Raw genomic sequence first — 15,557 nt, forward strand, 5'->3', positions numbered from 1 at the left:
TAAATGAGGACAGAGTTCAGAGAGATCAATTAAATTCCTCAACATCCTACAACCCTTAAGGGGAAAAGCTTGAATTTAAGTGGTGCTGCCAGTAATGCACAAAGGTCGTTTTGAACCACAAGGTCGGTGGTTCACATTCACCAGCTGCTCCATGGAAATGCTATACATTGTTGTTGTTAAGTGCTGTTGAGCAGGTTTGGACTCATAGCAACCCTGTATAGGGTCTCCAAGGAGCAGCTGGTATGTTTGAACTACAGACCTTGTGGTTTAAACCCAACTTGAGATCTAGCACTTTATCCTACAGTGCCACAATTGTTGTTATTACATGCTTCCCAGTTGGTTCCAAATTATAGAGACCCGGTAGAGGGTTTCTGAGGACTGGTTAGTTTGAACCTTCAAACTTGTGGTTCAAACCATCCTTGTGATCCTGAGTTTTTCCTACAGTGCCATATCAGGACTACATAGCACCACAACAGAATCCTTCATTACTGCAAGTCAAGGTTTGAAATTTTTCTTCAATTCTTTCATTTTGAGAAATGCTGAGCATTTTCTCCCCCTTTTGGTTTTCTAATTCCAGGTTGTTGCACAAGAATAATGTAGATATGATTTTCTCAATTTACAAGTGAGAAAACTAAGTTCAGAGAAATAAATTAAATTCTTCCATAGTCTACAACTCTTGATGGGAAAAGATAGAATTTAAATGTAGGCGATTAATACTCTAAAGGAGCTCTGGTAGCATAGTGGTTACAAATCAGGCTGCAAACCTCAAGATTGGCAGTTCGAAACTACCATCTGTTCCGCAGGAGAAAGATAAGCCTTTCTGCTCCCGTAAAGATTTACAGCCTTGGAAACCCTGTACAGGATCACTATGAGTCAGAACCGACTCCATGGCACATAACAATACTTTAAGGACTCCTGGAATAGCACTGTAGAATCGCACCGGACTGTAAACTTCAAGGTCAGCAGTTCAAACCCACCAGCTGTTCCTTGGAAACTCTATATTGGGTCACTATGAATCAGAACAAACTTGATGGTACTTAAAAAAAACTAAAAAAATACCCTAAATACTTTACTAATTTCAGTATGTCATGATATATTACTAAAATAATGAAGCTAGGTGCTTGGCCAATGTTATTTGAGATGACTTGCCAATCACTGTAAATTTCATACATTTCTACAATGTCATAGTTTTTAAAATTATATTTAATTTTTTGGCAGTATGGTAAGTGTGCAAGTATAATTATCATATTTCTATAATTTTGACAATGAAATATTGTGGAATCATATTTTGTGGTAAACCACTGGAATTTTGTTGTGTTGTTTCCGCATTTCAGCCTACCCTAGTTCACCTAATTCAATTGTTTTATATGGCTCTGACTATGTTAATAAGTTTAGTCTCATACCATATACAAACTTGCTCAAAATTGTTGCTGCGATTGTTGTTGTTCTTATTAAGTGCTGTCAAGTCAGTTCTGACCCATAGACTCCTTGTATAAGGTTTCTGAGGAGTGGCTGGTGAGTTTGAACCACTGGTCTTGCAGTTCAAATGGACCCTACAGTCCAGTGCATTAGTGCATAACACCACATCAGGAATCAAAACACCAGGTTCAATAAATAGTAGCAATAATAATTATTATCATAAATAGAATAGCAATGGCAGTAACAATGGCATTCATTCATTTTTAGTTCAATTATAATGTGCTTATTCTAGAATCTTTTTAAAAACTTTTTACTATGATTTGGGTGAACGTTTCCAAATAAATTGGTTTTCCAGTCAATAATCCACAAGCATTTTGTTTTGTGACATTGAGTGTAATCCCCACAATGTAGCAACAATCTTCCCAATTACTTCCTATATTTTCCAGTTTTAATTATCCTTTCTTATGCTTCCATCCTCTTGAACTTTAACCTTAAGCAAATGCTACTCTTTTGGTCTCCTATGATTGATTATTCTATGGAGTACACACACCCCTGTTCTCATTGAATATCATATTTTCTGACTGAAAGTTGAATGAATTTCCAAGCTTGAAAGGTGTCTAAGAGTCATGGTCTCAAGGATCCATAATTTATGCCAGAATAGTAAGTCTAGTCCTTTTTATTATTTTAAATTTTATTCATTATATATTCTTCCTGCTCTACCTAGGATTTCCTATTGTGATCCCTTTTGGAGAGGTTGGCAGAGACAACCAGGCACCATCTAGTTTTTCTGTTCTCAGATGAACTATTTTATTTATTTGTTTGTTTATGTACTTATTTTTATAGAGACACTATACACCAGCTTCCTCTCTAGTTTTCCTACCTTCAGGTTTTCAAACTGTTTTCTCATACTTTGGTATGGAGTATCTGTATAAAAAGTTAGTTTGCTTTAAGATATCTAAGTCTCTAAATCCACGATTCACCTGTTGGTTTGTCACACACTAATGGTTTGCATGTTGCTGTTATTTTGGGAGCTCTCTGATTGATATTTTAAATACCTGCAGGGTCACTCATGGTGGAGAGTTTTCAGCTGAGCCTCAAGATTAAGACAGACTAGGAAGAGGGAGAGAAAGAATACTTCTGAATATTTTGTCACTGAAAACCTTAAAAATAGAAGTGAAACACTATTAGATAGTACCAAAATATTGAATATTGAAGCATGATGAAGAATACAAGAATATTGTCAGAAGTATTGTGAAAAGATGAGAACCTCAGGTTGGAAGACACTCATTCTACTCAATGCTGTCTATTGCTTGTTATGATCCACACAATCGAAAGCCTTCGTATAGTTAATAAAGCACAGGTAAACATCTTTCTGGTATTCTCTGCTTTCAGCCACCATCGTCCTAATATTAGCTGTAATATCCCTCATTCTGCATCCTTTTTTTGAATCTGGCTTGAACCTCTGTAAGTTCTCTGTTAATGTATGGTTGCAGCCATTTTTTAATCATCTTTAGCAAAATTTTACTTGCATGTGATATTAATGATGCTGACCATTCATTGCCACATTTCATTGGGTCACTTCTTTTTGGAATGGGCACAGCATGACTCTATTATAGTCAGTTGGCCAGGTAGTTGTCTTCCAAATTTCTTAAAATAGATGAATGAGTGTCTCCAGTACTACACATCAGTATGCTGAAAGATTTCAATTTGTATTCCATCAGTTCTCAGAGCCTTGTTCTTGCTAATGCCTTCAATGGACCTAGGACTTCTTCCTTAAGTATCATTGGCTATTAATAACATGTTACTTCTTCAAATGGTTGAACATCGACCATTTCTTTCTGGTACACTGACTCTGTGTATTATTTCCATCTTCTTTTGATGTTTTCTGCATCATTCAATATTTTATCCATAGAATTCTTCAACATTGCAAGTTGAGGTTTGAACTATTTTCAGTTCCCTCAACCCCAGGATTGCTAAATGTGTTCTCCCCTTTTGGTTTTCTAACTCCAGGTCTTTGCACATTTTGTTATAATATTTACTTTGTGTTCTCTAGCTGCCCTTCAATGTTTTCTGCTCAGATCTTTTACCTCGCAATTTCTTCCATTTGCTTTAGCATCTCTGTGCTGGAGAGTAAGTTTCAGAGTCTCTTCTGATGTCCATTTTAGTTTTTTCTTTTTTCTTGTATTTTTAATGAACTTTTGCTTTCTTCCTGTGTGATATTCTTGATGTCATTCCAAACCCCTTATGGTCTTCAGTCTTTAGTGTCTAATGCATTAAATATGCTCTTCAGATGATCTCTAAATTCAAGTGGGATATGTTCAAGGTTATATTTTGCCTCTTATGGATTTGTTTAATTTAGTTCAACTTCAGCCTGAACTTGCATATGAACAATTAATGGTCTGTTCCACAGTTGTCCCCTTGCTGCTGATATGGTAGTTTCCCACCATTTCTGGTGAGATCTATATGTAATGTCATCTTTTATGCTGTTTAACAAAAGTATTTTCTATTAAGAAGTTATGTCATCATGACAAATTCAGGCCAAAGACAGGATGTGTAGTACACTGTTTGCTCATAAGCAAATTTAAGCTGAAGCTGAAGAAACTGTAAACAACTAGATGAGAGCCAAAATATGACCCTGAACAACGTATCATATCTGAAGTTAGAGATCATCTTAAGAATAGATTTGATGCATTAGTTAGTAAAGATTGAAGACCAGAACAGTTATGGTAAGGCATCAGAAACATCAAATAGGAAGATTACAAAAAATCATTAAGAAGACGAGAAGGAAAAAAGACCAAAATAGGTGTCAGAAGAGAATCTGAAACTTGCTCTCCTGTGTAGAGATTCTAAATCAACTGAAAGAAATGAGAAGGTAAAAAAGCTGAACAGAAATGTCAAAGGACAGCTCAAGAAGACAAAATCAAATGTTATAGTGAAATTTTCAGAGATCTGGAGCTAGAAAACCAAAAGAGAAGAATATGCTCAGCATTTCTCAAGCTGGAAGAATTTCAGATAAAATTCAAGTCTTGACCTACAGTACTGAATGATTCTGTGGCCAAAACATTGAATGATACAGAAAGCATCAAAATAAAATGGAAGGAATACACAGAGCCACTGTATCAAAAAGTAATAGTTGATGTGCAACCATTTTGGAGGTAGCATGTGATACAGAATCAATGATGCTGAATGAAGACTACAAGGTGCAGTAAAAGCATTCACAAAGAACAAGACCCCAACAATTGATGGAGTACAAATTGAATTTTTCAACAAATTGATGCAGCAATGGAGACACTCACTTATCTTTGTGAAGACATGTGGATGATAGCTACCTGGCCAATTGATTAAAGAGTTTCATATGCGTGCCCATTTCAAAGAGAAGGGACCAAACAGAATGCAGAAATCATTACACAATATCATTAATATGACATGCAAGTAAAATTTTACTAATGATAATTAAAAGACAGATGTAACAATACATTGGTGGAGAACTGCCAGAGGTTCAAGCCAGATTCCAAAGAGGATGTAAAACGAGGGATGTCGTTGTTGATGTCAGATGGATCTTGGCTGAAAGCAGAGAATACCAAAAAGATGAGTACTTGTACTTTATTGACTACACTAAGGCTTTCAATTGTGTGGATCATAACAAGCTATAGACAACATTGAGGAGAATGAGTATTCCAGAACACTTCATTGTGATCATGAGGAACCTATACATAGACCAAGAGGCAATTGTTAGAACAGAAGAGGATATTGAATAATTTAAAATTAGTAATGGTGTATGCCAGGGTTGTATTCTTTCACCATAATTATTTACTCTGTAATCTGAAGAAATAATTTAAGAAGCTGGATTATATGAAGAAAATGTGGCAATAGGATTGGTAGAAGACACATTAACAACCTGAAATGTGTACATATACAACCTTGCTTATTGAAAGCAGAGTCCTTGAAATAATTACTGATGAAAATCAAAGATCACAGCCTTTGGTATGGGTTGTATCTCAATGGAAAGAGAATAAAAATCTTCACAACTTGACCAATAAATAACATTAAGTTAAACGGAGAAAGGTTTGAAGTTGTCAAAAACTTCAGTTTGCTTGGATCAAACATCAACACTCATGGAACTAACAGTCAATAGACTAAAGGATATTTTGCATTAGACAAATCTGCTGCATAAGACCTCTTTAAAGTGTTCAAGAGCAAACATGTCAGTGTGAGGACAAAGGTGCTCCTGACTCAAGCCATGGAATGTTCAGCAAAAAAAAGTAAGAACCCCCCCAATAAGATGTATTGACACAGTTGCAGCAGCAATGGGCTCAAGTGTAGCAACGATTCTGAAATTGGTGCAGGGCTGGGCAGTATTTCATTCTGTTGTGCATAAAGTCACTATGGGTCAGTACTGACTCGAATGTACCAGTCAACAAATATCTAGTATATTTTATTTTAAGGTATCTGTGATTTTTTGTGTTTGTTATTGTTGTTAAGTGCCACTGAGTCAGTTCCAACCCATAGCACCCCTGTAATTTGTTTATGAGGAGCAACTGGTATTTTTGAATAGCTGATTTTGCCATTCAAACAGGCCTATTGGTCCTGTACTTACTCTTCCTTGCCACACCAGGACTCTTATGATATTTAAGGATTGCAAAATATCTTCACAGAATTATGACTTTAATTTTCATCAATCAATGTTGTCTGTTCTCTAACTGTTATATTGTTGAGGCAAACTGGATTCCGTATCTTCCCTGATCAGTAGTGCACTGTTTATACAACTATGCTTTTGCAAATTCTGTTCACTACACTGAAATATCTTAATTCTAGTCCTCCCAGCCATTAGATCTGAGAGGTGTGGTATGCTCTGAAAACTGTTTGGATTCGGGTGCTAGTTCTGTTAAATAATGGTAATGAGTACTTGTCTATTTGAGACTAAGTTCAAAAATTCACTATGTCAGAATAACTTATAGTAGGTTACAACAAAAGCAAACACTTTAAAATCAGTCCAAGAGAGCATTTGATTGAATTACAGGAATTATTAAGTGCTGTGAGTATTAACTAATCTTGCCTCTACACAGATCTGATAAAATGAGAAAGTAGGAATGATTCAGAAGGACAAAAAATGAACTCACACCATAAGCTTTGGGGAAATTTTTCAGAGAAGTATGTTGTTGTTGGTAGGTGCCATCGGGTTGGTACCAACTCATAGCTACTGTATGCTCAGCAGAACAAAACACTGCCCGATCCTGGGCCAACCTCACTATTGTTGTCAACCTTGAGTCCATCGATGCTGCCACTTGGCCAATCAATCTCATTGGTAGTCTTCCTCTTTTTCTCTGACGCTCCACCTTACCAAACATGATATCCTTCTCCAGCTACTGGTCCCTCTGACAATATGTCTGAAGTATGAGAGACGAAGTTAGGATATCTTGGCCTCCAAGGAGCACTCTGGCTGCACTTTTTCCAACATGGATCTCTTTTGGCAGCCCATGGCACTTTCAATATTCTCCTCTAACACCATGAAATGGCCACCCAACAAGACATAGGAGAGATATAAATATCAAATGGGATGCACTGGGCCATGGTGGGAGAGAGTGTGTCCCTGGTATTTCATTCACTTCTCAATTTCAATTTAACATATCAGTACTGGAGAAGAGTTGTATCTGTGATCCATATTTTGAATATTAAGAAGACAGTTGTCAGTTACTGTTGCATTTATTCTGACCCCATTTTTGCAAAGTACATCTGCGTCATTGAGTTCCCAAAGTTGTGAGCTCTTGGAAGCAGAATGACAGGCCTGTCTTCTGAAGCATCATTTTACCTCTTCATTTTCTCCTTATCTTCTACATGAAACTCCCATTCTTTTATCATTTCTGATTAATAGTGTGTGTGAAAAAATACTGACTTTTCCAGTTAGGCAAGCCTGAATTCCAATTCTGGTCTCCATTTACAAATTTGATAACCTTGGATTATTTTGTCTTTCAAGTCTCTGGAATTTGGTGATTGGAAAGTTCATCATGGAATGCTGTTTATTTATTTACTCAATCAAATATCCATTCAAATACTCTGATAATAATTTGGTAGTTGCTAGGATTTAAATACTCAGGGACATTTCATATGAATCTGATTATCCAACAAGACTAAATGAAATTGTGCATACAAAGTGCCAATCATAGTGAGTATAATATAATATATGTTCAGTAAATGCTACCACCAGTTCCTGTTCATTTCTTCTCTTATCTATTCTTACACACACCTCTGTGCCTTTATCCTCTTTGTAAACGGGGAATATACACAACAAAGGCTTCTAATTTCTTTCCCAGCTTAAAGTATTGAGACAAGATTTGGATGAGCAACCAAATGTAGCATTTCTCCTGGGAAACTTCATTGCCATGATTCAGTTGCTGAGAAGCAGCCTCATTTTAAAGGACCCTGTTTAAGTCAAACGCCAAAATCAGAGCTTGATTAAAAATAGTGATAGTAAAAATGAAAAACTAGAATTCTAAAACAAATAAACAAACAAAAACCTAAAAACAAACAAAAAATGCTTTCTTCTATTAACATAGCAACTTATGATATTGAAAACACGTTCATAAAATGACCTCTTGTGATCCCTACAACAAAGACGTTAATGTTAGGATCCCCATATAACAAGCTGTGACTCAGGAAAGATGATAATTTATCCAACTGAATCATTAACAGTTCTTATTTTACTGAAACAATAGAGGACTGTCACTATTTAAGCATAAAATAAGTGTATAAATGCAAGAGTAGGTCACATAGTTGTCAGATGACCCAAAGCACCAGTCTTACAGCTATGTGGTTAAGAACACCAGGAGGAGTGTGTGAAGGAAACTGATGCATCCCACCCATACGTTCCACCACTAGCACACATGAATCAAAACAATAATTTTAATACAAATAGTACTGCCATATATGTTTCTAGAATTTGATCTACAGTTACCACAGGTATGGATGCAAGTCACCAGTCAAGCATAATGACAATTGTGCCAAATGTCTGAAACAAGACTGGAGAGGTGAAAACTCATTATGTTATTTTACAATAAGAATCATCTCTGTCTCCTTTTAAGACAAATTAAGAGGAGAGTCCTCCAAATAGTCCATTGAATCAAGTTCATGCAGATACAATGGCCAGAGTTTGGACCTTAATTTTATTTTGAATTCCTAATCTAGTACTCTTTCAACTACATCAAATTATATAACAAGTCCAGTGCTTATTCTACAGTCCCAAATCAGAAAGACGTTTATACAATTGATCACAAGTTAACAGATCTGTATAAGCAACATGCACAAAATATTTGGAGAACAAGACAGAAACACAGGTAACTCAATGTGGTGAAGTCTTCCATAGTGTATAATTAGGTAGGGGATTGACTATTGGATCCATTTTTCAAATCTGTTTATCCATTGCATCTTCTTTCATTTGGCTTGTTGGTCCATATTCAATTTCTTATCTTTGTACATTTCTCTGTATGAAGCACAGTAACCTGCTGCTACTCTGTAGTCTACTCTACTAAGAATGGTTTTTCAGTTTTACTTCAGAGCACCACCTCCCACAAGTGCTCTGGATCTTCTCATTCTCCTAATAGTGCAAAATAGCTGGGCACTATAGGGCTTTAAACCCACTGAGTTTGAAATCAGACTACCTGGTGACTCCATTTACTAATTCTATGACATTGAATAAGACAATTAACTGTGATTCAGTTTACTCATTTGTGAAATAATCATTTTAAGAGTTCATAAAACTCTCTTCCATGAAATTTTTAGCAAAAAACAAGGTGATTGAAAACTAGATGAGAGACCTGTTTCTACCTTGTTGTGTACACTTTTTCAAGAGATTGTTGCTGAATGTTGTGGAATTGGGTTTAACTCGCAGCAACCCAATATAGAGTTTCCAAGGAGCAACTAGTGTGTTAAAAATGCTAATCTTGCTTTTTGAAGTCTGATGCTTATCTGTTAGTGCCACACCAGGAAGCCTGAATACATTCATTGCAGTATTAGACAGTTAGTGAGCAAGAAATAATAGTATTGGTTGGAAATAGATAAAGTTTACATGAAAATGGTGTAATCTTGAGTAAACTGTTTTAAGTACTCTGAGCCTCAGTTTCTTTAGTAAAAAAGTTATATAATCTGTATTACAGGATAATTGGCCATAGTTACAGAAGGAATTATAGCTATTTAGAGTAAGTTTTCTGTGAATGGTAGCCATTATGTCTAATAAACAGCGCATGGAATTTAGTTTTTCAGGTGAAATATATAATTGAGCTCTACACTCTGAGCATTATCTATCTCCCTACTAAGCTAGAAAGTAGACTTGGCTATAAAATCTTGCCCTGAGCTCATTATTTCTCCTTGAGGTTGATTTAAATACTGTTTATTTCCCAGACGTACAAGGCAGCACACTCTCTTCAGGAATCTCAGAAACTCCTTAAAATCAAGTCCAAATTGTCCAGGAAATGAGAGGGTCATATGAAGAAAATGTTTGCTGCACAAATATGAGAATGATCTACTCGTAAAAGGCAAAAGGCACTACAATTTCATGAACATTTTAGTTAGCTTTTAACAAGATTGGGTAAGTTCTCAGAATCTTTGTCCCAAAACTGACAAATAAAAAGGAGGCTGCTTATTCTTTCTTAACTTATAAAGTTCAAGCTTCTTGGTAACAAATTGATGATGACACACTGTTTTTTCTGCAGACTGATCAAACTTCAAAAAAAGCCTTAAGGGATAGACTTACACATTAATTATTACTTTTCTTACAAGTTAGAGCTCTTTGAGCACACAGACAAGTTCATTCAATTTTTTTCAGCTTTACACAGTGCTTGATTCACAATGAACATCTATAAAGTATATGTCTGATAAAGCTCACTTTGAAAGATTCTTTTTCGTCAGCAGTAGAGTGAAAATTCAGAATCTACGGGCATTGCTACCGTAATTTTCCACTCCAAGTTCTGATTTATTGCTGAGGTTTTGACGTGTTTTGATGTTGGCTAAATAGTAAGTGGTTTGGTCTTGCAAGTAGTATTCACCCTACTCTTTACTTCCTTGCTTGTTCAATGATTGTTGTTGTGAAGTGCCATCGAGTCGGTTCCGACTCATAGCGACCCTGTACAGGGTTTCCAAGGCTTTAAATCTTTACGGGAGCAGAAAGCCTCAACTTTCTCCCGCAGAGCGGTTGGTAGTTTCGAACGGCTGACCTTAAGGTTCGCAACCCGATTCGTAACCACTACGCTACCAGAGCACCTGTTCAATGATAAAAATAATTAATTTTATACAATAAAAGAGATTTGAAATAAAATATTCTGTTCATTCACCGTAAGAAGTGGGTACCCTAAAACAAATCCTAACCTGACACAGAGGAAATAAAAGAAATAAAATGTGTAGGGATGCAACATGAGTAATATGAAGATAAATATACAAAGAGGAACCACTATGAATTTCAGAGACAAACATTAAACACTTCATATTTTCCTTTAAGACAACCTTGGCATGTCTTTTCAGTGAAGTTAGAAAACCCAAAGATGAATTTTCACTGATGCACTTTTCTCCAACAGACCCTGACCACTCTAGTATTCTCTGCAACTGCTTTGAAAATTTTCATTCTAGTCTCAAAAAAAAAAAAGAAATCACTTTGTCTAAAATTTTAAATCTTCAGGTGTAGAATTATTTTTAAGGATGCATCACCTACTTCCTTGAAATATAATAAAGGACATTAAAAAAAAACACAAAAAAAACCAGAAAAGAAAAAGTTTACATAATTTTCTGCAGTATCCAGTAGAACACTCTGTGATGGTAGAAATGTTTTATAGCTGCATTGCCAGAATGATAGTCTCCAGCAACATGATCATTTGAAAAGTGCCTAGTTTAACAAATAAAATAAAATTGTAACTTTAGCTAATTTAAGTATTTTATGCAATCAGTGGAAAGATAAGAAACAGAAACAAAAAAAAGTTTTAGAGGATAAGATTTGAAAAAATTGTCATCTCTGAAGTAAGAAACAGTAGATGAAAGAACTTTCCTGAAATAAAAGACATTACACTATACGAATGTATCAAAAGGACACATTAGATCTTCTCTAAAACATTGATCTAAAACATTTATCGGCGCTAATAAAATTGCTAGGAATAAAAATTAAGGTTATTTAGTGTGTCCTTGAGAAGTCTTGGTGGTGCAGTGGTTAAAGCACTCAACTGTCAATTAAAAGATCTATAGTTCAAATGCACCAAGGTTCTGAGGAAGAAAGATATGGCAAGCTGTTTGGGTAAATATTTAATACCCTTGGATACCTATGAGGTAGTTCTACTCTATTTTGTTAAGTAATTACAAGATGGAATGCACTCAATGGCATTAGGTTTGTTTTGGGAGGTTTTAGTATATCCTTAAGATGCCCTGTTGATGCTATGGGTTAGACACTGGACTGTTATTTGCAAGATTGTCAGCTCAAACCCACCAGCCACTCAATGGAATAAAGATGAGGATGACTGCTTCCATAAGGATTTACAGCCTTAAAAACCCTATATGGGGTTGCTATGAGCTAGAAAAGACTCATAGATGTGAGTAATGCAACCTTGAGAATAATGCAGATCACTTATAAAGAATAGTCAGGGTACATCTCATTCTGTATTGCAACATAGGATACTAAAAGAGAGTGTAGAAATGAGAAAACATTAAGGAAATAAGAGTGGTTCAACAGTTTTATTTAGCTGCACTGTTATTCAGTTAAAAGGCAACAAACTGTTTTTCATATGTAAAAGCTAAGAGCAATTGTTTCTTTTTCCTTTTTTTTTTTGTTGAGAGCCATGAAAGGAAAAAACAAACAATTTCTGGTTGAAGCTGTAGAATATTCAAACTCACCAGCTGCTCCGTGGAAACCCTTAACAACAACAACAGCAGCAATCAAACGAATGGTGCTCCAAAACCAAATCCAGCAACTCTTTGGGAGAAAGCCGTGATCTCTTTCCTCAGTTATTAAATTCAAGACAGCTGTCCATAAGGACAGTTTCACTCTGCCACAACAGGTTGCTGCAAGTCAAAAATTTACTAGATGGCAGCCAATAAGAGCAACAACAACAATAACAGCTAGTTAGAAGATTGTTGCTGATGTTGTAAAGTGACATGGAGTCGATTCCCACCCATAGTGACATTGTATAGGGTTTCTGAGACGTGACTGGTGGTGAGTTTGAACCTCCAACATTGCAGTTAAAACCAACTTTGCACTCCAGTACCTTAAGGAGTCTAGCTGTGGTGCTGTGGGTTAATGCACCAGACTGCAAAGCCATTTGTACTGCAAGGTCAGCGGTTCAAGCTCACCAGCTGCTGCTTGGAAACCCTGTATTAGGGTCACCATGGGTCGGGACTGACTCAACGGCACTTCACAACAACAACCTTAAGATAGCAACAACAAAATCAATAACTGGCTCTAAATTTTGAGTGCTTAACTATAGGAATAAGGGCAAAAATGGTTAAAATTATAATTAAGCAACAAAGAAAACATTTTACATTCCTTGACAACATATGTAGAAATACATTGACAAAATATGTAGAAAATAAGATGCTAATCAAATCTTTCAAGATTGAAAGTATGAGGGGACATCAAAGTTCATGGAAAAAGTCTCTTAATCCCATTTTTTTCATGAATTTTTTGAACTTTTTTGCAAAACATAATCTAATGGAAGAATTAAAACTATTATTTTCCTCCCTACTGATAAATTTAATAAATATAAATAAGCAAAGATCACCTATAAGTAATAAGCAAGCTCCAGATTAAGATTAAATCACTTACTAAAACTCAAATTTAAGGTCTATTTATGAAGTTTTACTAAATAAGTAAATTGTAAAATGGTAAATATGGAAATAGGTAAGGCTATATAAAGAGAGAAAATAAAAATAGAGTAATATGGAGCCCTGGTGTGGCACTGTGAGTTAATGCGCCAGACTGCAAAGCCATTTGAACTACAAGGTCAGCAGTTCAATCTCACCAGCTGCTCCTCGAAACCCTATACAGGGTTGTTATGCATTGGATCCGACTCGATGGCACTTAACAACAACAACAATATTAGAAAGGTTTGAATTCAGACAAATCATTTAACATAAATCATAATAAAAGAATAAATAACATCTTCATTAAGTGACGTTTACAGTTCAGTATAAAGGTATAACATTGATTGTGATAGTTAAGGTTTTGTGTCTGCTTAACTGGGTCTCCATTCTCAGTGGTTTGACTGTTGAGATGCAGTTATCCCATAATGACATCTAATATGGTGTAATCAACTCTATGATGAGGTCTATTATGAGCAGCCAATCAATTGAAAGGAAGATTCTTCAGGGGTGTGGCCTACTTCAAATATAGTGTTGTTGTTGTTGTTAAGTGCCATCTAGTCGATTCCAACCCATAGCGACACTGTATAGGGTTTCCAAGGAGCAGTTGGCAAGCTTGAACCACTGACCTTGCAGTTCAGATGACTTTGCTGTCTGACACATTAGCCCACAGCACCACAGCAGGACTCCTCAAATGTATTATTGTTGTTGTTGTTAAGTGCCATTGAGTCGGTAAATATATATATTTCATTGGTTTTGCTTCTCTAGAGTCACCAGCCTAAGACTGATGACGGATGTATATTTATATAACATGTAATTTACCATTAATAGTCACTCTGCAAAATCACAAAATATAAAAATAAAGAAACATAGTAGATGACAGAGACTTTTATTAACATATTTTTACTAAGGAGCTCTGGTAGCGTAGTGGTTACGAATCGGGCTGCCAACCTTAAGGTCAGTGGTTCTCAACTACCAGCCGCTCCGCGGGAGAAAGATGAGGCTTTCTACTCCCGTAAAGATTTACACCCTCGGAAACCCTGTACAGGGTCGCTATGGGTCGGAACCGACTCGATGGCACTTAACAACAACAACAACAATTTTTACTAAATTAAAGATAAAAGTATGGACTATCTAAATAAAAGGTAAAAGGTAAATCTAATAGAAATATCTAAATCTATATCCAGAAAACAGAGAAAAAGTTTATTTGCAGTAACAGACCAGTCACAAAAATTGACACAATCATAGGTGCACATACATGCGTACACACAAACTTGAAATACAAAGTGTTGAAATGTGTATCAATCTCAAATGTTCTGATACACTTCAAAGTAGAAATTGATGATAAGGTTAAACTATAAAAAGGACTTAACATCTGGATATGTAGAAACATTCCTAAATCAGAAAGAAAATCCAATTGAATTTGTGAAATATCTGGAATATAACAGTATTATACATACTGCATTTGAAATCTCTAAGCTATAGATAAAGTATTTCCCAGTAAAAAATTGTATCACTAAAGACAAACACTGGTAGCGTAGTGGTTATCAATCGGGCTGCTAACCTCAAGGTTGGCAGTTCGAAGCTACCAGAAGTTCTGCAGGAGAAAGATGAGGCATTCTGCTCCTGTAAAGATTTACAGCCTTGGAAACCCTGTGCAGGGTCACTATGAGTCAGAACTGACTCCACGGGTACTCAACAACAACAACAACAAAGGCAAACAAAGTGTCAAGGAATATCAATTAATTACTTTTAATTCAAATCCACTACAAGAAAGGTAAAGAAAAAAAAAATCTGTCTCCTTTCAAAAAATAAAGAATACAAAAGAAAGGAATTTATGAATAAAAGATTACAAATAATACACTGAAAACACAAAAAAGAATAGATCTATTAAACCATATTAAAACAGTTTCTTTGGACAAACAAACTAATAGTTTATCTAATTAAGGAAAAAAGAGAGAAGGGTATAAAGGAAATCATTGGGATTGGGTCGTCACAGACTATAAATATAAATGCATGTGAGAAAAATTTTCAAATAAACATAAATATTTGAATTTGTTTCCAGAGCATTAAAACAGACTCAAAAAGAGATTTTTTAAATGGAAAAAGAACAAATATCACCTAGAATACAGAAACTTTTTTCAAAGAGGCATTCTTCTATAAAGCAAAAGGTCAATATAGTTTCATAGGACCTTCTTACTAAACATTTAAATAGTTGGTATTTCTAATGCTAATTGACATCTTGAAGAGAACAAAGAAAGGTACTTACAAATTCTATTTCAAAGCAAGTAAATTATTGATATCACCTATAC

This window comes from Chrysochloris asiatica, unplaced genomic scaffold (assembly GCF_000296735.1).
Source record: "Chrysochloris asiatica unplaced genomic scaffold, ChrAsi1.0 scaffold00058, whole genome shotgun sequence".
Classification (NCBI taxonomy): domain Eukaryota; kingdom Metazoa; phylum Chordata; class Mammalia; order Afrosoricida; family Chrysochloridae; genus Chrysochloris; species Chrysochloris asiatica.